General features: G+C 34.0%; 1 long non-coding RNA gene across 1 annotated transcript; it reads left to right on the forward strand.

Moving 5' to 3' along the window:
• The first annotated feature begins 17,630 nt into the window (after positions 1-17,630).
• LOC132052049 (uncharacterized) lies at positions 17,631-25,548 on the forward strand. The gene is made up of 3 exons (XR_009413934.1): positions 17,631-17,928; positions 20,156-20,195; positions 25,069-25,548. It is a non-coding gene; the product is annotated as an uncharacterized LOC132052049 (long non-coding RNA).
• Positions 25,549-26,169: the final 621 nt, after the last annotated feature.

Genomic DNA, 26,169 nt, shown 5'->3' on the forward strand with positions numbered 1-26,169 from the left:
TTTCCGGGTTTTCAAGCACCATCACACCACACCCCCCCCCCCCGAAAAAATTGAAAAAGTTTTTAAAAGTTACTTTTTTTGTGAATTTTTACGCCCACTACTAAAAAACGGTTTCAAACCTCAAAACCGACCCCGAGTGAGGTCGGAAAAAAACCGACCTCAATACATATTTTTAAATTTTTTTTAAAAATAAAAACCCCACCTCGAGGTCGGTAATATTGTACCAAAATTTGAAAAAATAATATACCGACCTCACTAGGTCGGGAATTTATTTCATGATAAATGTAAAATATTTTATTTTTTATTTAAAATAATACGACCATGAGGTCGGTATATTTAATAATTTTATTTTTTATTTAAAATAATACCGACCCTCGTGAGGTCGGTATTCTTTTAAATTAAAAATATATTTAATTAAAGAATACGGGCACCACGAGGTCGGTATTATTTTAAATAAAAAAATAAAAATTATTAAATATACGGGAGCTCGTGAGGTCGGATAATCCGTCAAATAAAGACCCATTATACCGTTCCTATACTCGTTCCCATTTCCTCTCTCTCTCTCTCACTCTCTCTCTCCCCCTCTCTCTCTAACCCTAGAAACTCCCGCCGACGTCACCGCCGTTCCTGCCCGGCCACCACACGCGCCGCCGTCCCTACCCACGTCTACGTCGTCCATCTTTTAGCTAAGCCCTAACTTATCCTTTGGTAAAGGTGAATACTTTGGTCTCCCAAGCTTTAGAAATTGGAACTATTGTCTGTTAGAATAATCCTCATTTGACAGTTTAATTTTACCATTTATATAGCGAAATGTTGATATGGGAACTGTATATATGTGGGTCAAGTATTTCTTGTTGATTCTCTAAAATTTTCCTTTATTTTAATTTGGTATATTTGTGTTGATTTGCCCTTAATGATTATTCTTGTTTGTGAGATATTGGGTAATTTTTAGTTTGTTGAGTTTGCAAAGGAAATTCTTTGGGTTGTCAAATTTCTTGTTGATTCTCCAAATTGTTGTCTTTGTTTTAATTTGGTATTTGGTGCCGATTTTTGCTTGATGATTATGTTTGGTGTGAGATATTGGGAAATTTTTAGTTTGTTGAGTTTGCTAAAGGTGAATTATTTGGTCTCCTTGCTTGAGTAGGCTTTAATTTTAGAAAATTGGGCAATCCGTCCGTTGGATTTTAAGGTAGATTTCTTTTGACGATAATATGACTATGTATATGGTCGAAATATTGATATGGGAACCGTATCCATGTTAAATGAAGTTTGCAACTTTAGTATCTGGCTTCTAGAAATTTTTATTTTTGCATGGTTTGCTCAAGTTACGATAGTTAAGTTAAAGAAAGAGATCATGAAGTATTTTGCTACATATGGTTTTTCTAGAATAATGTTTTTGACTCATAACTCGGATGTATGTGAATTCGTAAAGCATAGCCATCTCAAGTCTGGGTAAATGAGGAGTGTTATAGGTTCAAGATTTTGGACGGATACAGCTTCAAGAAATCCAAGATAACATAAGGAGTGTGCGAACAAAATCTTCCTCCTCGAAGAAAAGTGAGTTTTCTCAAGTTCTAACGTACTAGAATAATAGTTGAAGGAATAACTTATTAATTTCCTAAAGGTTGTCTTTTCGTCAAATAGCTTCTTAATTTTCGGAATAATTTTCGGGTATGCAAATTAAGAATACAACAAAGGTTAAAGAACTCGAACACAATTTCGTTGAGACTCGTGAAGATGAATATACAGATGCCGATATATCCTTCAACAATAACCGTTTCTTCCTAACATGGTAACTTGATACCGATGGTTCTTTGAATACTATTCTAGTTTTTAAAACCGAATTATACTAAGTTTTTAGTATGTATTTGGTCCTTTTGGAGGGTATATATCTTTTGTCATTAAGAAACTTTTCTCGTTTAAAAAACTCCGAAAGTCATCCTTAGATGTTATGACAAACCATTGTAAATAAAAATGTCTCATTATAAAATTGTTTCATTGGAGTATGCTTGTTGATAAAGACCTTGTTTGATCCGATTAGCTTACTTTTCCTTCTTTGTTGATCCGATTAGCTTACTTTTCCTTCTCCGTTGAAAGAGATTGTAGAATTTAGATTGTATAGTCTTGAGTTTGGTGGATATTGGAGTTGAGTCCGGTGTTGCTATTGAATTGGGATGTTCTTTGCTTAAAGATGATTTGAATTTCTTGCACTAATTGTCGCACATAAGCATTGTCTTTGAAACTTGGTTTAAAATCAAGGAAATAAGTAAGTAGACTAAAACTTGAATTTTTCTTTTTTATTTTAGTTTTATGGTTGGTGGATTTTTAACTTTCTGAATGCTTATAAAAGAGTAATGTGAAGGGTAAGTTGATAATAAACAAAGGGTTGTTTGATTCCATGGCGTCTTTTTTTAGCTTATGTTGTATATATATTTATAAACAAAAGTGTTTTTCACATTTCACTTAAGTAAGTAGGCCAAAAACTTGAGATTTCGCTTTTTTACTTTAGTTTTATGGTTGGTGAATTTTGAAATTCAGTTATGATGATTTTTAAATATTGTGGATGGACAAGTTTACCTAAAATAAATGTCTAGTTTGATTCTTTTGGCCTTTTAAGTTAATTGTTCTAGTCTTTATTAATGTGATGATTGACATCTTAACATGATGGCCTTTTTGGCTTATGTAGTGTCCAAGATTCTTTCACATTTCACCTAAGTAAGTAGACCAAAACTTGAATTTTTGGTTTTTTACTTTAGTTTTATGGTTGTCCTTACTATTTGCTTGTGTCATAGGTATGTTTATTTTGTGCTATAGTTAAACCTCTTTGTAACGAGGTCGGATAGTTTTTGGTTCTCCATAGCCAAATGTTGTTATAACATGACATTAAAAGACTTGGTTCTCTATAATAAAATGACGTTAAAAGTAGAGAATGGTTGTTATAGAGAGGTCCGATATATTGTATATACTAATAATTTAACTTTTAGTGGTGTTTGATAGTGATAATGAGTGGTGTATATTTTTTGGGATTTTTGCGGACTAAGGAAAGCTCAATGTTGAACCCGATAATGACAAATTTCTCATGTGGTTTTCTTTGGATTGATAATAATTGCTGGCTTTTGCAATGGAAATAAGAAACCCTTCCAAGACTCTACCCGTTGGAATTGTTTATCGGTCCTCATTGTCTCTCGCCTCATTGCCTCGTGGCTTTAGCTTTGTGCCTTTTGCTACCTTATAATATGGTATGTCGTTCAACTTCCCATCATTTATATATGGTCATTGCTCATCTTCGTGTAACTATATACACCGGGCGGGTAAAGAAATTTTACAGTAGTATTAGTGAAATTTTACTTCGATATATGTGGCGTAGTGTCCGTCTTATTTTCGATAACTAGCTCCACTTATTATATATGGTCAATTACTTGTAGTAATCTCTTAGGTAAGTACGTAATGTTTAGCTATGCGAATCGATCATCTAATTTAAAATTTAATCTATTAGAGAAATCACATTTTTTTAAACATGGTAATACATGTGGTCTAAATGATAGGTTCCGGGATGTTACGGCCAATGGAAGAGAATGAAAAGCAAAGATTAAAGCAATGAGAAGGTATAATTCGGATTTGTAAGTACTGTGTTGACATTGACATTTCTTTATGAAAATGGAGATTTTCCTTGAGGAAGAGAGTGTTTATTTTCATTTTTCGCGTCAAAGGATTATACTTTTGTGTCCTCACATGCTACTTATGTACCAACTATCTTGTCATTGATAAACAAGTACTATCATCTCATGATTTTTGCCAACTATGTTGCGCAGAATATAATAGAATAAAAGTTGATTTTTTCCTTTATAGTCCTTTGTCATCATCTCGAATATACTTACAAGCAAAATCTCACAAATGATGTGAAGTTGTTTTCTTACTTAGTTTTTTACTAAAGTGCTAGGTAGCCTTAGAAGGGCTTTAAGTAACAAACCGTCATTCCTCACTCAATATAGCTTGTTGTTTCATTGATTGCTGCTTGATGTACGGGTAACAGAGAAGACTCAAAGTTATGCCAACTTGCACCCATGGGTTCCTTCTACCAACTTATAGTTCCAAGAGCTATTTATTTTATAGTCGCATCGTAGTATTTCTCTTTACCTTAACGACACAAACATTTTACTTGCATCCCCGTTCACATTGTATCCACCTCATTTCTTACGCTTACCAAATTCTTTCTTTTATTTTGGTGCAGATGTACTCATCCCTATGGTTTCTAATGGCAGGTTCTAATATCTTTGACAACTTGGGAAAAAAGGCTTATGAGTTATGACAACAAAGCTTTATGGGAGTGGTCAAATTTCAAAAGGCATGGTGCTTCTTTTTTCCATTATGTAAAACGATTTCCTCATTGAAAATGAAGAATGTAGGATTTCACAATATTGTATACTTTTGTTGCTTAGTGCGCGTAAATATTATCGAAGTGTTAAAACTTGAAACACGTAGAATTATTTTCTTGTGTTATGATCCTTTAGTATTCCCGTAATAATTGCACACAATAATACAAACAATGATGTCGGCCATGCCAAGGGCCATCTAGTGTGTTGTAATAGTAGCTTATTGTTTTATGTATTATAGTAGTTTGATGTATTGTTGGCAGCTATTTGGGCTCGTTTTAGTTGAAAGTAAAATTATTTTCTATCTTGACAGGGAGAAAATTTCGGAGTAATAGCTAGGTGCTGCAATTTTTTTAAATCGACCTGCGTAGAGGTCGGTTTTCTGCAAATTTTTTCCAGAAATTGCAAATTACCGACCTTATGAGGTCGGTTTCTGAAAATTATCCAACATATGGCAAATTACCGACCTCATGAGGCTCGTTTTCCGTAAAATATTCCCGTAAATTGCAAATTACCGACCTCATGAGGTCGGTTTTATGCATAATATTCCCAGAAATTGCAAATTACCGACCTCATGAGGTCGGTTTTATGCAAAATATATCATATATTCATATAAATTACCGACCTCAGGAGGTCGGTGAACTCATATCATTATATTATTAATATAATTTACCGACCTAATGAGGTCGGTATTTTATTTAAGTAATACCAGGCTAAAAAAACTTTACCGACCTCATGAGGTCGACAATAATTCCGACTCCAACGTTTTCAGGCACCCGATTTCGAGGTCGGTTTGAGGTCGGTTTTGTCAAAACCGACCTCTACGAGGTCGGAAATAGCCATTTTTTTTTGAGGTCGGTAAAACCGTTTTTTTAGTAAGGCCCCTCCCTCCCACACACACCCCCCCCACACACCACCCCCCTCCAAAAATTTTAATTTCTAATCACGCAAACTTTCAATTTTTAAATTTTTTTAATAAAGACAAAATTAAATAGGAAGTAGAAAATTCAGGACGGGATGGTGGGGTGTCGGGAGGGGGGTGGTCGTGGGGGTGGGTGGGGTAAAAAAATAAACGAAACTTTTAAAACTTTTTATTAGAAAATTTTTTTTGGGGCGCGGGGTTTGGAGGGGTGGTGTGGTGTCGCAGGGGTCTGTCGTGGGGGTGGGTGGGGTGGAAAAATAAAAAAAAAGAAACTTTTAAAACTTTTTTTTAAGGAAAAAAAAATTAAAGGGGGGGGGGGGGGGCCATGGTTGCGGAGGAGTAAAGGTTGGGTGGGGATTGTGTGTGCATGGGTTGTGTGGAGTACTTGGTTGGGCTTGGTGTTGGGGCTGGGGGTAGGTGGTGCAAAAAACTTTAAAAAAAAAAAATTAATAAATTTTCAAAACAAAATTAATTTTTTGGGGGGTGGGGTGGGGGTGGGTTGGGTGGTGGTAGGGTGGTTGGTGGAATGCACTTGTGGACTTGTTTTCCCTACTTTATTAGGGAAGTCATTTCTTCATTTTAAGAACTTGTTTTCTAAAAAAATATTTTTTCAAAACTTTTCACCAAACGAATGACGAAAAATTGAAAAATGTTTCCTCCATACCGAACACACGCGTAGACTCCAAATAGTAATTGGAATTTCAAAGTATAATTTGGCATACTTGGCAAGTTGGCATGCATGCAAACCTTACTGCCATACCACTGTTCTGTCATGGTTAGCTGCCATGCAACAATGCATTTTACAATATCAATATTCATAGTATAAAAGAACTTTATACTAATATTTGAGCTTAGTTGTGTATATCAGGTTATAATTTAATGTTATCCTATGAAAATCCTATTATACAGTCTGCAGGGAGGGGTGTAGTGTGTGAAGTTATTTGGTTCATCGAATAGCTTCCTATATTTTGTGTTAAAAGATCCACTAAGTAAATACAAATAATTAATTAAGATAAATTGTCATTGAATTTTCGAATTCGATTCCATAAAGTTTAAATATTAGTAAAATAAACAGTCAGAAAATGTACATCAAAACGTTGTTTGAGAATTCTTGAATCCGTGGTCTTTTATTTTATTCTCTGTCCTTTTTATCAAGCTGTGGTGGCAGATGATATATATAGTTCATGGGAATTGAAGGTCCACACTGGCAGCTACTGTTTATTATTCATGCTTATTACGTAGCAAGCCATGCAAGCAAATCGGCATATGTATATTTTGGTGCAGACTACAAGTCCATGTTTCATTTATATGTCGCTGTTTTAATTCTTCCAATGTATATATCAATTGTTAAAGAATTCCCAAAATCGTACGAGATCTTTTAGAGTTTGTCTTTTTTATTATTTTTCTTTCTCTCTCTCAAAGTATGGTGGCTGAGAATGATAGTTGATAGTTCGCGGAAGGGTCCCGAGTATATAGCTAGACTAATAATCAAGGAGAAATTCTCCTTTCTTCTGTAGAATATTTTTTTACATTTTCTTGTTTTTCCATCTTTTATGATTGTTGGACCACCTAATACGTAGAATTCATGGGAAAAAGGAACAGCTTTTGTTGAATGGCACCCTCTATGAATTGTAATACCACCTCATTTAAGAGAGCATAATAGAATAAAAGTTGATTTTTTCCTTTATAGTCCTTTGTCATCATCTGAATATACTTAGCAAAGCAAAATCTCACAAATGATGTGAAGTTGTTTTCTACTTAGTTTTTACTAAAGTGCTAGGTAGCCTTAGAAGGCTTTCTGGTAACAAACTGTCATTCCTCACTCAATATAGCTTGTTGTTTCATTGATTGCTGCTTGATGCATGGGTAACAGAGAAGACTCAAAGTTATGCCAACTTGCACCCATGGGTTCTTCTACCAACTTATAGTTCCAAGAGCTATTTATTTTATAGTATCGTAGTATTTCTTTTAACACACAAACATTTTACTTGCATCCTCGCTTCACATTGTATCCACCTCATTTCTTACGCTTACCAAATTCTTTCTTTTATTTTGGACAGGTACTCATCCCTATGGTTTCTAATGGCAGGTTCTAATATCTTTGACAACTTGGGGAAAAAAGGCTTGCAATGGTGAGTTATGACAACAAAGCTTTATGGAGGTGGTCAAATTTCAAAAGGCATGGTGCTTTTTTTCCATTATGTAAACAGATTTCTCATTGAAAATGAAGAATGTAGGATTTCACAATATTGTATACTTTTGTTGCTTAGCAAATATTATGAGTGTTAAAACTTAAAACACGTAGAATTATTTTTCTTGTGTTAAGTGATCCTTTAGTATTCCTGTAGCAATTGCACAAATAATACAAACAATGATGTCGGCCATACGCCCGTGGGCCATCTAGTGTGTCGTAATAGTAGCTATTGTTTTATGTATTTATAGTAGTTTGATGTATTGTTGGCAGCTATTTGGGCTCGTTTTTTAGTTGAAAGTAAAATTATTTTCATCTTGACAGGAGGCAATGAGTAAGTCATTTGGGTGCCACAAATTTTTTTTTTTACACGAATTTCGACCATAGGTTTTCTCAAATTTTTTCCGTAATTAGAAATTACCGACCTCATGAGGTCGGTTTTCTCGCAAAATTATCCAACATATGGCAAATTACCGACCTCGCCAGGTCGAAGCTTTCCGTAAAATATTCCCGCAAATTAAAATTACCGACCTCATAAGGTCGGTTTTATGCATAATATTCCCAGAAATTAAATTACCGACCTCACGAGGTCGGTTTTATGCAAAATATATCATATATTCATATAAATTACCGACCTCAGAGGTCGGTGAACTCATATCATTATATTATTAATATATATTCTACCGACCTAATGAGGTCGTATTTTATTTAAGTAATACCGCTAAAAAAAAATTACCGACCTCATACGAGGTCGGTACACCCGACCCACCGTTTTCGACCGATCAGGTCGGCTCAGGTCGAGTTTTTGACAAAAACCGACCTCATGAGGTCGGAAATAGCCATTTTTTGAGGTCGGTAAAACCTGTTTTTTTAGTAGTGGCCCCTCCCCCACACACACCCCCCCCCCCCCCCACACACCAGCCCCTCCAAAAATTTTAATTTCTAATCACGCAAACTTTCAATTTTTAAATTTTAATAAAGACAAAATTAAATAGGAAGTAGAAAATTCAGACGGGATGGGGGGGGGTGGCCGGGGAGGGTGGTCGGGGGTGGGTGGGGTAAAAAAATAAAACAAAACTTTAAAACTTTTTTATTAGAAAATTTTTTTTTGGGGCGGTGCGGGTTTGGAGCGGGTGGTGCGTGGTGTGCGCAGGGGGTGGCCGTGGGGGGGTGGGTGGGTGGAAAATAAAAAAAAGAAACTTTTTAAAACTTTTTTTTAAGGAAAAAAATCGGGGGCGGGGGGGGGGGAGTGCATGGGTTGCGAGAGTGGTCAGTTGGGTCAGGGGGATTGTGGTGCATGGGTTGTAGGAGTAACGTTGGGCTTGTAGTTGGGGGCAAATAGGTGGTGCAAAAAAACTTTAAAAAAAAAAAAATTAATAAATTTTCAAAACAAAATTAATTTTTTGGGGGGTAAAAGTGGGGTGGGTGGGTTGCAGGTAGGGTGGCTGGTGGAATGCACTTGTGGACTTGTTTTCCTACTTTATTAGGGAAGTCATTTCTTCATTTTTAAGGAACTTGTTTTCCTAAAAAAATATTTTTCAAACTTTTTGACCAAACGAACATGAGAAAATTGAAAAATGTTTCCTCCATACCGAACACACGCGTAGACTCCAAATAGTAATTGGAATTTCAAAGTATAATTTGGCATACTTGGCAAGTTGGCATGCATGCAAACCTTACTGCCATACCACTGTTCTGTCATGGTTAGCTGCCATGCAACAATGCATTTTACAATATCAATATTCATAGTATAAAAGAACTTTATACTAATATTTGAGCTTAGTTGTGTATATCAGGTTATAATTTAATGTTATCCTATGAAAATCCTATTATACAGTCTGCAGGGAGGGGGTGTAGTGTGTGAAGTTATTTGGTTCATCCGAATAGCTTCCTATATTTTGTGTTAAAAGATCCACTAAGTAAATACAAATAATTAATTAAGATAAATTGTCATTGAATTTCGAATTCGATTCCATAAAGTTTAAATATTAGTAAAATAAACAGTCAGAAAATGTACATATCAAAACGTTGTTTGAGAATTCTTGAATCCGTGGTCTTTTATTTTATTCTCTGTCCTCTTTTTTATCAAGCTGTGGTGGCAGATGATATATATAGTTCATGGGAATTGAAGGTCCACACTGGCAGCTACTGTTTATTATTCATGCTTATTACGTAGCAAGCCATGCAAGCAAATCGGCATATGTATATTTTGGTGCAGACTACAAGTCCATGTTTCACTTATCTGTCGCGGTTTTAATTCTTCCAATGTATATATCAACGATTGTTAAAGAATTCTCAAAATCGTACGAGATCTTTTGTTTTAGAGTTTGTCTTTTTTATTATTTCTCTCTCTCTCTCTCTCTCTCAAAGTATGGTGGCTGAGAATGATAGTTGATAGTTCGCGGAAGGGTCCAGAGTATATAGCTAGACTAATAATCAAGGAGAAATTCTCCTTTCTTCTGTAGAATATTTTTTTACATTTTCTTGTTTTTCCATCTTTTATGATTGTTGGACCACCTTAATACGTAGAATTCATGGGAAAAAGGAACAGCTTTTGTTGAATGGCACCCTCTATGAATTGTAATACCACCTCATTTAAGAGAGCATATTTTTACATATTTAACTGAACCTTTGACACCATTAATGTAGTATCCTTTCTTATTTCGACCTGAACATTTTTCTATGGTTGTATCTTTAATTTAAATAAGGTGCCGAAATACTATCACTATGAATATTTTGACTCAATGATCAAATAATTAATACTCCTATATCTGAATTTAGACACGACAATTGACACTCTTCCATCCCAGAAATTGATTTTACGCGCGCGAGACGTGAAAACATTTGATCCAAATTCAAATGGAGAGGTCAGAGGTACCGTATATAAATAAACTTTCATATAAATTTTATGTCGTGAAATGATTCCTCGGAGTAAACACCAAATCCTGTAAGAAAATAACAAAACAAGGGAGAAGAGAATCTTGGTTTCAGCTGGACAAAGAGATGGAAAGAGACTTAGAGAGTAACTGCTTTGTGTTTGGGGGGGGGGGGGGGGGGGGGGCTTATTCTTCATTGACTGGAACCCTAATTATCTACCTTCGATCTCAATTACTGTATTAATCGTTCGATAAATGAATAATTATTGATAAAAAGTACCTGACGTTTAAAAAAAAGAAATCAGTTATTAGTACTTTTCTACAGTTCTACTCTTACTGATCCAAGGACTGAACAATTTGGCGGTGCATACTGCATACTTTTAAAAGAAAGGCTAATTTCATGAAAATATTGTATTACTCGTAGTTAAAATTTAGTAACATAACTATTGAGCATTTGTTCAGTCATGAAAAATGCAAAAAGTGAGTACGAAGCATAACAAACTCCTTTATGAAAATGGAAGAAAAAGCTGATTTCAAATCTTTATTATAGTTATAGTGCTGAAAATTAGAAAAGAAGTACTTAAATGCTAAAGGAAGTAAAATTGTAAATCAACTTTTATTTGGATCTCTTCGAAAAGGTGATGGTACTAAATGGCTTTCTTTGTACGTGCAACAAATTAAAGAGCATTATCAAAGCTGTAGTTTTTGAATTTTTCTACAACCTTAAACGGTACTCGCGAAGGACAGGATTTTTTTTTGTTTGTTATAGTTTGTTGGTCCCATCCGTTCTTTAATTTAATTTCTTTTTATCCAAACATGATATTTGTTCTATTAATAAATGAAAAAGTTACACTATGATACTGTTCCCTAAGTTAATGACCTTTTAACTTTAGTCTCGTGATCATAGGCCATGCTTTCCAACTAATTGTATTTAACTTTCAAGTTTCAGGTTTGCAAAACAACTGTCCATTCATGCATGGCTGACATACAAGCAAGTTTGCGTTGGTCAACAAAAGAAGGAAAATTATTGATTAATTTTAGCAAGATTAATCTAATCTTATTCAATTTTAGATGAAAATCTAGGCAAAGCCTGGGCCCTGGGGTTAGCTCCTAACCTTTTAGTCGTGCGACCCATAGACTTGAAATCCGATTATGTATTTTTTTCAATTGTGTGAGAAATTTCGAAGTTGTGGTACTCTATTTTGTTTCAAGGGTTGTCTTCTTCTTCTGAATTTTTTGTTTTTTTTTTTTTTTTTTGATTTTGTTTCAAGGGTTGTCTTCTTCTTCTGAATATTTTTTTTTTTGAAGTGTAGTGACAGATTGTTCACGGGAGGTCCACAGCGGGCTAGAGTACCTTCCTGCTAACATGCTATTTGTAATTCCATGGTCAGCCATGCAGACAGATCTCCATACAATATACATTTTGTTTCAAACGGCAAATTGATATTTCAATATTTATCTGTCACTATCGTCTGTGAAAAATATATAAATCCATTGTTAGAGATTCTTGGATCTGTGGTCTTTTTGTCTCACAGTTTGTCTTTTTTCTTTCTTCCTCCCAAAGGTTTTGACTGAGAGAATGATAGTTCATGGAAAGGTCCACAGCAACTAGCTTAGCTATAAATAGCCAAACCCATAGCGAAGGGGAATTTCTCCTCTTCTTAATCTCTTCTGATTTCTGACATTAATTCAGGTTTTTTTTTTTTGGATCTTTGATGATATTATTTGGACCACTTTGCTGTTTTGCGTCAGTGGCATGTAACTTTTGATTATGTGGCCTAAAACTATATGTATCTACAGCATTTCATGGGAAAGAGAGACGATCGACTTTTCAATGGACATATACTCTATAGTCCTTTTCCTAATATTCCATCGCTTATGATTAAACGACACGATGAAACTTTGAGCATTTTGTAAAAGGAAAATTCGGTATTCTACTGATAGTTGATGTAAAGCTGAAAAAGATATTAATGTTAGCATAGAGATATACTTTGAGAGAATGTCGTGAGGAAGTGATCTAGCGTCAATCTTTTGTTCAAATAGAGGGGGGTTGAGGTTTTATAAGTAATTATGGTCACGGATTTGGTTCAATGTATATATCGAATACAAGTAAGCAACTTCATTTAATTTGGCACAAACCTTTGAACTGATTAAAAGTTGAAATTTTATTTCTTTTCAAGTCCTGAGGACCAAGCTGCACATATAAAGACAATTTTTTTAACTGGTTAGCACAATAGGCGTGTATGTATATAGCTCATTAACGTTATCTCATTTATAAGCCATACTTTGATGGAACTTATTTTTAATGAAATTAATGGAGACTGTCTTCTTGTTGTTGTTTATTGTGACGTGAATACCCATGATAATATAAGCCACAAGAGATTTCAGAACATAGAAGGGGAGGTCGGTGTTTAATATTAACTAGTGTACACGGCCGTGCTTCGCACGGTCACAAAAACAATCAAGATGTAACTAAATATTAATGTCATAATTTTTATTAAAAATTAATTTAAACTAATCAATTATCTGCTTGAGATTCTTTCATCTTTAGTGTTTTTTCTAAAATTTCTTCATTAAAATCATTTGACAATTTTTCTATTCAATCAAAGGGAGCGCACAACATTTGATAAGGGGTTCGAAAAAGAGAATGAAAACATTAAAAAGTGTTGTTACGTATTCAAACCCGCAACTATGGGCTCTGACCAACCGAGCCCATTACGGGTTATGGATGCAACATTAATATTTATACATGAATCAAAAATTGATTTAGGCAATTTTCCGACGAAGCGGGGTTCGACTACACCTTGCACCCCCGTGTCCCGGTTCAATATGAAATAACCTATTGAAATAATTTGGGGATGTAAATCAGCCTGTCTTTTCCTTCTTCATCTAAGATCTTTTTTCTTATATGAATAATCAGATTTATCATCAGTGTAGCTTGTTGGATCAAATTCATAGTTTCTATTACTTTTTTTTTTTTTTGTTATATCTCAATCGTATTCTTTTCTGTCTTTTTAATTCCAGCAACTCAATTCTCGTATGAATCAATATATTCGGTTTGATTGTTTAACACACCTTTATTCTCTAAAAGCATATCAAATCTAATAATTTTAAAATGGCTCCCTTAGAATATTTTTCAGATAAAAAGGTAGATACTGTACATTTCATAAATTTAATATTACTAAGTGATCACCATAGAAATATTAGATTTGTGGCGAGAAACCCTCCTGATACCTATCTTAGTGTTGCTTCCTTTTGTATATAACTACTTATAATATGTATCAAAATTAATTGCTACATATTGATATTTCTTTTCAAAATCTAAAAAAATAAAGTAAAGTGACTAAATTTTATCCATCTCGTAAGAGTTGCGTAAAAAAAAAAAAAAAAAAAAGTTGATTCACGTTTATATATATATATATATATATATATATATATATATATATATATATATATAACATTGTGCTCACTACAAAAAAATGGGTAATTTGAAAATTGCAATTTGTGGAGGTTCGGAGGTTTTACCCTCTGCTATTTCTCTGCAAATTGCAACTTTCAATCTCCGCAAATTATTCATTTTTTTGTAGCGTAAAGTGTAAGAAAAATACATGATCAGTTGGAAAATGTAAAAAATATTTTAAAGACATTGCAAATACAAGGGACTTATAATTCCAAAATTGTTAGTGTTAGATAAATATCAAATTCTATTCACATATTATAAGGACAAGTGTATGCAAAGAACATACTAAAATTGATGCCGACATATCTACACCCAATGAATTAAAAGAACGAACTGTCAAATTAAATAACTCACATCATTTTTGCATAACCGAACTCCTGTACCCTGACAAAAGAATAATGTTTGAAAAAAAAACTGAAAAACAAAGAATTAAAGCTACAATTTACCTTATGTACCAACAATAGCCATTTGTAATGTGCTGCTATGTCAAGAGCAGTCAACTTTTCTTCAAACTCACCTAGATAAGAAAATTTACAATATTATTACTAACGTGGCATGAGAGGTCAAACAGTAAGGTGGTAAAAATTGAGCAAGACAAAAATTTTTAATCAAGAAACGAAGCATGTCAAGAAAAAACTAAAAGGGTTAGAATTGAGAAAGCGAAAAAAACTAATAGTACTATCAAAAGTACAACAGAAAATTTGCAAAAATGGTATGAATGCCCAACTCATGTTGTCTTGTTTGGTGTATATATACAAAGGTAAAACACTTCATATTCCAAATGAATACCACATTCAATATACATTAAAATCATAAGAAATAGAGTGGGAAAGAGTGTAATTAAGAGTAATTAAGGAGATTAAGAAAGTGGCTCTTGGAATTGTTGGTAACGTAATAGGAGTAATATTTGGTGTAACTACAGATTTAACACAAGATATAATAATAGACATTAATCATATGCTATTTACAAAAAAAGAAAAAACCAAAAAGGGAAAAAAAGAGGTGCAACATCACCTTATCTGTAAACAGAGAAAGAGTTAAAAGCTGGTTTGTGCTTGCGGAGGAACAAATAAGATTGAATCTCACATATTAATAATACTAAATTAATCAGTAAGTTAATTTATTTTGGAATACAAAAGGTGCCTTAGTTGCTAAAGATGACTCTTGTACTACTAACGTTAGTGGAATAATATTTAATCATGTTTATTCTCACTATATTACCTTTCAGATAATTAATAAGTTTTAATATTCTTAATTGTCTTTCTCTTTTAATTGAGCAATTAATGTGGACAATTATAGACTTATTGATAGAGTAATTTTAATTTTCAAATCATTTGAGAGAATACAAGAGGAAAAGGATACAAGAGGAAAGGTCAAAAAAATTGGAGAGAGTTTAATGTAGCACACTTAACATAATTAAAAGATAATTAGGAGAGTTAAAAGGAGTAACTCTTTAGCATTTTAAAATAGCAAATAAATAAAAAAACAATGAAAGAAAAGGCAAAAAAAAGTAGAAAAAAAAATATAGGAATGATATTTGCCACATTCGTCCCTAACATTATATTATATATTGATGATTGATTGATTGTGTCAAACATCAAAGCAAACAGCTCAATTTTGGTTTTCTTTGAGAAACAAATGCCAGAGCTAAATTGCATTTTTTTTTTGAATTAGTATCTGAATCTCTTAATTCTTTAAAGAACAAATAAAAAAAAGAACATAAGAATCTGAACTAAACAATCAACAAAGAAGGTCAAAAGACATTCTAGACTCACCCATAGACTTGAGCAATAATTAGTTTGGTGGTTATGAAGCTTGGGAGTTATGAAAATTAAAGAGTGTGAGTTATTGAGATGATTTTTTAAAGATGAAATAGTTAAGAAAAATGAGAGAAAAAGTCAAAAAAATGAGAAAAAAGATAAATGTCAATGGAGGCCATAGAGAGGTGCCACATAGGATTGTCTATGCCTAGCTTTATATTATATATAGATTAGAATAAGAAAGGAGTTAAATATTACAAGTGAAGACATTGGGAAAATCTTTCTAACTAAAGGAAATCAAACGGAGCAAAAGAGAAGATTAACTAGAAGTCTGACCATCTTTGCAAAGCATGAAAATATTTAGGGAAAACATCACTAATTGTCCCCAAAATAAAAAATATTTACCCGCCCATGTCCCCTCCCAAACTATTTTCACTTCTACCCCCACCGGCTGAAAATATTTACCCGGTATACCCCTCGGCCAAACCCCTTCCTCTCCGGGATACCATCTCGGTATTTATATATCACGATGGTATCATGAAGGCCTGAAACAGTCTTCCATGATACCATCTCAATATATTTATATACCATGATGGTATCATGGTCCTAAGGAGTGGCTCATTGAGGTTAAGCCGGTTTCATATCAAGAGTGAGAAAAGTCATTTTTAATATATGAACATGATCATTCATAATACCGTCTCGATATATTTATATACCACGCTAATGGAGGGACAGAATGGGCTGACGGATCTTAAGATCACCACGATACCATCTCATATATATTTATATACTGTTTGGAAGGACAAAGATTCTCTATAATACCATTTCGATATTTATATACCATGTTAGAGATCATTGTCCTCGGTAAAAAAAAATAATTTTTTTTGGGGGCATGAAAACAATGGGGTATGGGCAGGTAATTTTTTTTTTTATTTGAGGGGGGGCATCCGTGAGCTTCCCCAAACATTTGCCTTTGGACCTTTTAAATATAATGGACGGTGTTCCTCTTCTTTCAACCTTGTTCTTCCGCTGGGCCTCAGCCTTGTCTCTTCTTTTCGTCTTACAAAGTGTATTGGGCCTCATAGCTTTTGGGTCATTGTGGACTTACCTGGGAGTCAAAATCAATCAATAAATAAAAAGAATGGTAATAGATACTTCCTTCGTCCTAATTTATTTGATGGTATTTGGTCAAACATAGAGGATTAAGACTTCCTACACATGCCAGAGAGATTTTTTATTGTATTCCTGTGGGGCCTACGACAAGTCATACCGATAGAAAAATGAGAGCAAAAGATTCAATATTTTTTAAAAAATAAAATAATCGGGATAGAGGAAATGGGGGAAGGGATTACAAGGTGGAGAATCGAACCCTCACTAATAAGGTGAAAGTTCAGGTAGCTAACCAATTGAGCTACTAAAATTTCAAATTAATTATTTTTTAGATTTTAAAAAATTGTGAATATTTTTGAATCACAAAATTTTGAAAGAGTGTCAAAAATTTCCTATTGTTAATTAGCTAATCTTGTTTGGGCAATTTGCACCATTGTCCTTATTGGGGGTGGTCTTTAATTTTTGCCCCTCAAATTGCTGGTCTTTAATTTTTACCCTTCGCCTAAAATACCTGAGATTCTGTCAACCCGGTTTTTTCGTAAGGCAGAGTTTCGTTGCAAAATTAGGCCTATTCGGGCAAAAGTTAGGCCTTAAATTCAAGCAGAGTATAAAAAAAATAAAAAATAAAAAAAAATTGCCTTAAGGCAATTTTTTTTTTTTTTTAACCTTATAAGGCAGACTTTTCGCTAAACTTTGCCTTGCGATTTTTTTTTCCGAGTAAGTCCTAACACGCATATTTTCAGCCACTTTTTAAAGCGAAGGCTAAAAATTAAAGAGCAGCACCTTTGAAGGACAATCCGTGCAAAAAGACGATCTTGTTTGAGGTAAAAGGCCTGATATTCCATGGAAAGCCCAGTTTTGGTGCACCCCGTCCAATTTCTACTATATATAAATGGGAGTTGATGGGACGAACACTGCATAAACAATGGTACAAGAAGCACCTTAAATTGTACTATAAAATTGGGACGAACAGGGATAGTTTGTAATTTTATTATCTCTTTGGGGAGTAAAATAATTGAAATCATAATTTTATGGAGACGTGTCTTCTTTAGGTTAAATCTACTTATGTTGGGAGTTATACGTGTCATTTAACAACAGTCCCTTCATTTTCCTCATACCTTTATCTTTCCATAGTCAAATAGTGTGCTTCTAACTTTATCTGCTTAACTTTTCAGTGATCTCTTCCATTTTCTTTTTGACAATCAGTGATCTTCTCCATCCAGTTTATAATATTCTGTAAGTACTTTGTCTTTGGTGTTTTCCTTTATCTTTTCTTTTTTTCATTTTGGTATCTTTTATTTTTCTGGTATTCAACTTTGTTTCTTTGTGTGGTGTTTAATTATCCTTCGGGTTTGCTGTGTAGCACTGGCAGAACATCTGCGGATGTACTTTTCAAAATGCACATGCATCCCGATCGGCGAGATACAATCAAAAAGCTGAAAACGGAGGAAGAGATTATTTTTAAGTCTCATAAATTTTCCCTATTCTTTCTTGGTATGTAACTTTCATTCTTTTTTTGTCTACTGATTTAGCAACTTATTTGCCTATAAAGATCTTTTTGCATTTGTACTTTATTTTTCAATATTTTCTGGTGGTTTCTGCATAAGCATATTTGTTTAAAGGATTCTATAGAAATTTTGTACTCGGCTGCACAAACTGCAACAGCATTAACCATATGGAATCGCCATCTGAAAGAAAAATTGTGACGAAAAAGATAGAACTTTGATGCAGCCAAAGTGTTTGCTGATATGCATGAAAGTACTAAATAATTTTCTATTCTATTTTTTCCCATAGGTGATTTTAACAAAAACATCTACTATTATTTTGCAACCCCTGAATTTTTTATAGCACAAATATTGGACATTTGAAAGATTTTTATACAACTTTCCTTGTAGCGACAGAAAAATGCAGTGTATTCTATACTGGAGGTGTGTTTGCAAATTCATTTGTATCTAACAAAACAGAGTTATAATCAATTTTGAAAGGATCTAAAGAAAGCTATCTCTTAGTTCACGAAGACGATAATCGATAATTGATGATTAAGTTAGTAGTGATGGATAGATCTGGAAAAAGACTATATCTATTGCAACTGAATACTGTAAACATGTGTCCCCACACGGCACGTGTTTCCTTTTTGAGTTTCAAATGTTACAGCATTTCATTTAGACATGCTTGTCGGAGATAGTATTAATTTTGTACATAGCGTAGGTTTCGAAATAGAAGCCAACTTAAACTTTTTGGTAATCAAAAGTATCTTTCCGCTCCAATAATGAAAATTGCAATAGATTATATACTATTTTAAATTTCATGAAATGTGTGAAGCAAATATATAATGAATTTTCACATGAAATTTAAAGTTCATGAGGTGGCGGTTATATAGAAGTTGAGTTTTCAAAGCTTATTTTTCGGTGTAACCTTCGATGGATCTCTTTCTTCATGTCCATGTGAGTGTAATGTATCAATGCACACATTAATATTTAACTTACTTTCTCTATATATGGTGCCTCAATTGTACTTTTTGGTGGTAGTGGAGATTACTGTGAAATATGTATATATATATATATATATATATATATATATATATGTATATATAATGGTGATATTGCAGATATATATATATGAGAGAACACGTGCATGACTAGGTGTTATTATTATATATATTGTTGGAATGACATTACTTTTCTTTTTGGTCCATTTGAATCTCAAATTTCTCCTTTCCCGGGTATCATTGAGTCACCGTTCTGTTCACAGAACCAATGATTAGAAATTCTTTTACTTAATAGAAGATATTTTGATGTTATTGAAAGTGGATCGAGTTGAAAACAAGCATTAGCAAATTAGTAATATGCTTTCTGTCTTCTACAGTTAATTGTATAGAATTGGACATTACTAATCTCGGCATTTAGGCAAAAGAATGCGTTAGTTCTCTGGCATTCGTGATATAAAACTCTTTTCTACTTTACGTGTGTGTGTGTTTTTGTGTCTATGTGTGATTTTTAGACTAATTTCGTTGATTCCTTAAGAAAATGCTTATGAAAAACTGTATGTTGTGATTCCTACATCCTTCAAGCAAGGTAAATTATTCATGGAGTTGGTTCCCATACCATTCGATAATATAGAACATCTTGAATTTGCTTTTTCAGAAAAAAGAATTAATATGCATAATTCTTTCATCATTCTCTACATTTAATTGTGCTGCAATTACTAAAATAGTTCTATCAGAATTCATTTCATAAAAAGAAAGCTTTTTCTTTTTGTTTGTCTTTAGTGTCTATTTAACACTAAGGTATAGATAATTGATTTAATTGATTTTCTTTTCTTTCTATTTGAATATGTCAGTAGAAATGTGTATCCAGATAGTCTTTCAATTGTAGTTGTCAACCTGATGGTGCTAAATTTTGTATTTTTTTATCTCAACTCCTTGCTTTCTAAAACAAAGTTGTTTTATGATATGTTAATGCAGGATATGAACTCACTTGCCCAACGGTTCATGAAGTACCGAGGTAACATTATATTTTGTTCTCATTCAAATGCATGGTCTGCTTGATAGTGATCTATGAGTCGTTCGTATAAGCAATGGAAGAATGAACTTTTCAGTTCCTTAGTAAAGTGTAAGCTTCTTTTTTAAAACAAAAAAAAAATCGGTTACTTTAGTTTTGATATCAGTGGTCGTGATATTTCATTAGCTGGTATTTCAATGTTTATAGTACATAAAAGGAATGGATGCTACTTTGGTTGTCAATGAGTTTGATTGACTGATAACTTCCCAGAAGAAAAACGTGAAGAGTTCATAAATGTATGGATGGGCATAAACACCGAAGACCGAAAAATCGGACCGAACCGAATTAGTTCGGTTTTTCTGTTTTTCGGTTCGGTTTCGATTTTTTTTAAATAACAAATTCGGTGTTCGGTTCGGTATTCAGTTCCGGTTCACCGATTCTTTGGTATTCGGTTAAACCGAAAATTTAGTAAATAATTTTTACACCCCTCACCCTCGATCACTTAGCCCTGCTAGCCCACTCCACTTTCTCGTTTCTCGGTGCCCAATTTAATATATCCAAGATCCAACTATGAACTATCCAAGCCCATCCCTAACTGACCCAAATTAGTATACCAGCTATCCAACTCCAGCGGACCAACCCTAACTTCATTTCCTCTCATCTCCTCTCCTCTTCACGCCTAACCTAACAGTCCGACTCCTTAGTCCTCACACGATCACACCTAACAGTCCTCACACTGCTCTGTCCGACTCCTCACACCTAACAATCCTCAGTCCTCACACCAACGGCGGCGGGAGTTCTCAGGCACCAACAACGGTGGTAATTTCATTTTCTCCTTATAATTTCTTTGTTTGATTGTTCTTTCCTTTTTCATAAGTTTGAACCTTTAATTTCTTTTTTCACCGAACCCTAGCTAGTTTTGGATAAAGAATCACCGAATTTGTAAGTATTGGGTTGGATTTGTTTTAAATTCTTTTCCTTTTCAAGAAAGTTTAAATCTTTATTATGGGGTGTTAAATTTTCTTAAATTATCAGTGGGTATCTTTAGAATTGTAAAGAAAAGAAGAAGATAACATATGTTCTTGTAGTTTTGGAGAAATCTGGGCAAGAATTATTTATGCTGTAATTGCTAGATTTTCGTTAGGTGCATAACTGCATATTTGTTGCTTCTTGTTCGGTTTTGTTGAGTGTTTGTTGAACCGTTCATCTTTATGCGTAGCTCTATTTTTTTTTTCTTTTGAAACTGTAATCGTTGCTATAGAGCTTCTAGATGATAGTTTCTCTTTTTAATTTTTCATAGATGGCGGATGAAACTAGACTAAGTGCGGCTGGTTCAACCGATAGCGTACCTAAGACAGATGATAGCAATGACATTGACAAGTCACTTGACACCCAGACCCAGGTAACAAATAAAAGAAAAGAAATAAGTTCTAGGTCACCGGTTTGGGATCATTTTGATAAGGTCGTTGTGAATGGTATTGGTAAAGCGAGGTGTAGACATTGTAAAAATCTTTATGCCGCTAATACAACTATAAATGGGACAACGGGATTGAGACAACATATAAATTTGAGGTGCCCAGTATATAAAGCCAAGATTGAAACTTGCACTCAGAAAAAGATAAATTTTGCATCTAAGGATGAGCCGCTTTAGGAATTTGATCAACAATTAATTAGGAGGGCTTTAGTTGAGATGATAATTACGGATGAACTACCATTTAGCTTTGTAGAAAAGGAAGGCTTCAAGAAGTTTATGAATGTAGCCCAACCTTTATTTCAAGTTCCTTCCCGTAGAACAATAACAAGAGATTGTTATGAACTTTATAGCGAATTGAGACTAGATTTGAAGAAGAATTTTAGAGAAGCAAAATCAAAAATCTACCTTACTACTGACACATGGACATCATTGCAAAGAATTAATTATATGTGTTTGACTGCTCACTATATTGATAAAGATTGGATGTTGCATAAAAAAATACTGAATTTTTGCCCTATCACTAGTCATAAGGGCGAGCATATGCGAGGCTATTAGTAATTGTTTGTTTTATTGAACTTGGATAAGGTTTTTTCATCGTTAATAATGCTTCTTCCAACGATATTACAAATAGAGAATTGTCTAAACGGCTTAAATATGCGGGAACTAATATAATGGATGGTAAGCATCTTCACGCGAGATGTATGGCACACATACTTAATCTAATTGTGCATGAAGGTTTGAAGGAAATTGATGCTTCACAAACGTGTTAGGCAAATGGTGAGGTATGTTAGATCATCTTCGGCAAGAGGAAGTCACTTTAAGAAATGTTGTGAAGTTCAAAGGGTGTATTTTAATAATTATCTTTCTACTCATGTTCTTGAAGATGGAAGTGTTGCAGGTCCTCTCCAATCTGATGATTGGGTGAATGTAAGGAATGTGATAAAGTTTCTTGAAAGATTTCACGAGCTCATCGTAAAGGTTTCAGGTTCACATTATATTACGTCTAATGTTCATTTTGAGAATATATGTGAGCTTGATGTACATTTGAAAGTGTGTTTAGCAAGTGAAGATCTTAATTTGAGTAAAATGGCTAAGCGGATGAGAGAAAAATTTAAAAAGTATTGGGGCGATCCTGAAAAGATGAACAAAATGATTTTTATTGCTTCCGTGTTGGATCCTCATAATAAGTTTGTGTATGTTAGCTTTGGTCTTGAAGAGCTATTTGGGGAGGAAGTAGGAAAGAAAGTAAGAAAGGAGTGTATGATTATATGAAATCTTTATTTGGAGAGTATCTAAAAATTATTCAAGAGAATTTCATCATAAATCATCTCCATCCGCATCTTCTTCATCTCAATGCTCATCCGATGTATCTTCTAGTTCGACACTTTCGAGAGCAAAAGCTTTGAGAACTAAGCTTCAGTTGAAGAAACAAAAGGAAGATTCTGGATGTGGGGGTGCTAAATCGAAGTTGGATAAATACATTAGTGAAGAACAAGAGCCTGAAGATGAATATGTTGAGTTTAAGGTCTTAGATTGGTGGAAAATAAATGCTTGTTGGCTATTCCGGTTTCTAGTGCGGCATCAGAATGTGCATTTAGTACCGGTGGACGTATTCTTGATCCATTTAGAAGTTCATTGACTCCTAAATGTGTGCAATCTCTTATTTGTGCCCAAGATTGGCTTAGAGAAGAGACTAAACCCGTTAGTGTGGAAGAAAGTTTGGAGTATCTTGAGCAACTTGAACTTGGTAGGGTTTTATATTTTTTTGTGTTTTTTAGTGCAAAAATCATATACTTATTTATGTTGTATGACATATTTGATTAAATTTCCTTTAGAGATAGCAAATAGTGGAAGAGATCCTTGCATTGTTGATGTTTGATTTACTAGTGGTAAGTTTAATATTTTATTTTGTATTTCTATTCTTTTATCTTGAAAGTTATATTCTAACTTTTGGTTTTGTCTTATTTTTTATTATGTTCAAGTTCAACAATGCCTCCTAATGCTCGCTCACATGATTGGGAATATTTTGCGGTAGTTCAAGACAATGAAGAAGCGTAAATTAAGGTGTTTGACATGTGGTATGATACTTAAATAGAATTCAAGAGTGAATGGCACAGGTTCCTTGATGAAACATATTGGGAAATGTCTTGAGCGTCAACAAGAGAGGCAAATTCGCCTTCAAATTTGAGCTTGTGTTTTGAATTTGGTGAATTTCGGACCGAATTGTGATCGCTAGTGTTGTGTTAAGACAATGGATTTAAGACTTAGTTTGTAATGTCAAATAATTTTTTGTATTTTGAGCTAAATTTTAAGACATTTGTGTTGTTTATTTATGTTGTTTGGCAGTTTGGCTGCTGCTCGCTTTAAGCTTATGTCATTTGTGTTGCTTGTTTTTGCCTTGTGTGTTATTTTGCTGATGCTGGTTGGTTGTTGTTATTGTTTTAAGTTGAAGGCTTTAAGCCTACTAGTTTAGTTTTGTCGTCATGGTCGTCAATCGATTTTTCAAATGCCAACTTGGCTGCTAGTTTTTTAATGTTATTAGTTGTATTGTTCAAGTTCTAGAAAAAAGCAGGGCACAGTTAGAGAATTTCGGGTGGGCATGTATAGAGGGTATATATTTTTGGGTGGGCATAAGGTATAGAGTGAATTTTCGGGTGGGCTGCTGCTACTGATTTTTGTATTAGTGCTGCTTATCACTGGAAAAAATGAATTTTTGCCCATCACTAGAAAAAATGAATTGTTGGCTACTGTTAGTGGCTTAGTGCTGCTTATCACGATATGTAGTTATGTACAGCAGGTCATAATTTTTCATATCATTTGAGGAACAATGTTATAGGGTCAGAATAGTTGGGTTGCAAATATGGTTAGTTGTACGTAAGATAAAGTTGAAAAAAAAATTAAAGAAAGTTGAATGCAGAATGGAAGCAGAATATTATTGAGGAGCTTAATGACATGCCGTCTATTAAAGAAAGTCCATTTTACAAGTAGAAAATCGAATTAGAAAAACCGAAACCGAACTTCAAAAAATCGAACTGAACCGAATTAATTCGGTGCGGTGTTCGGTGTCCACTTTCAAAAAATCGAAACCGAAAAAATCGAAGAAGTTTGAAAAACCGAACCGAAGAACCGAACGCCCACCCTTACATAAATGTATTAGTTTATGATTAGGCATTACTTCTTTATAAAGTTCTAAAAATGAGAGATTGCAGTACATTCTACGACGTCTAAGTAAATGCTTCCTCCCAAAGGCACATGAAGAAATTGAAGCCTCAAAAAGTCACCCTCCAAACACATGCATAAGATTATAAAGATGCATCGAAACTTGTGCCTAGTCTCCCTAAAATACTCCTTTTTTTTTTTAATTGCAAAAGGCCGATATGAAAGGGTTGTTTTTCCTCTTAGGGATCCTTTCAACAAAATATGCTGAAGTGAAAGAAGAGTAATTCAATCTCAAATACTGTGTAAAGTTTGATTGCATTCCGAAACTTGCAGACAACTCATTGGTCTTCAAGGTTTCTTATCTGTTTTATAATTATCAGGATTGAATTAATGTAGAATCATTCGCAATTTTTTTTTTTTATAGATAGTCACATGAAAATATTCGTTGTCAGGTTTTTTGTCTATCTAAATCATATGTTGCAGCTGCTCCATCAAGTCTTCTGTCAAGGAAAGAAAGTAGTCCAGACACTACTGATTGAAGCAAGGTATGAAATGCCAACTTACAAGAAAAGACAGCTTAACAACATCCAATTTTGAGCAATTGTGTTAAGAGCTTGCAATAACAACAAGCAATGGATGGAAAAAGATCGAAGAACGAAGGCTCTAGATTGGTTGTCGGAAGGGTACCGTTATGTTTTTCTGCAAACATTGTATAGAAAAGAACCTATACTACTGTAACACCCCGTACTTTTAACTTAAGCCTTGACCATGATTCTAGACTTAGAAAATCAGATAAAGAATGTGGGAATTGGATTTTTCTCTTCAGTTGTCAGATGGGGGTTTACCCCCAGAACACGGACCGTATTTCAGTATACGGCCCGTATTTCAAATCGTAAGTTGGCATCAAGATCACTGAGCATTCTGGAATTTGGCTTGAGGGATATACATTGTTAAATACGGATCGTATTTTGAAATACGACCCGTATTTAATAGTTGAAATTGGAATTTGGGAAAACTTCCTTGATGAAAGTTGTAGAGTTTTGAAATACCTTTCCAACGGTATATTATGTGTATCAAACGGACATCTGTGCAAAGAGTTATGACCATTTTACTGAAGAGTCGCAGAGCAGTCCAAACAAAATACGGATTGAAATACGGCCCATATTGCAAAATACGACCAGTATTTTGTTGGGTATAAAATTTAATGTTCCAAAACAGTATATATTCATCCAAATCATTATTTTTCATTCCTTCAAGTCCTAAAACGACCTCCTACCCTCTCCCATCATCAAGAACACCAAGGTAAGCCTATTCTAATCATTCCAAGTCAATTCTAATATATAT

This window comes from Lycium ferocissimum, chromosome 4 (genome assembly GCF_029784015.1).
Source record: "Lycium ferocissimum isolate CSIRO_LF1 chromosome 4, AGI_CSIRO_Lferr_CH_V1, whole genome shotgun sequence".
NCBI classification, from domain to species: domain Eukaryota; kingdom Viridiplantae; phylum Streptophyta; class Magnoliopsida; order Solanales; family Solanaceae; genus Lycium; species Lycium ferocissimum.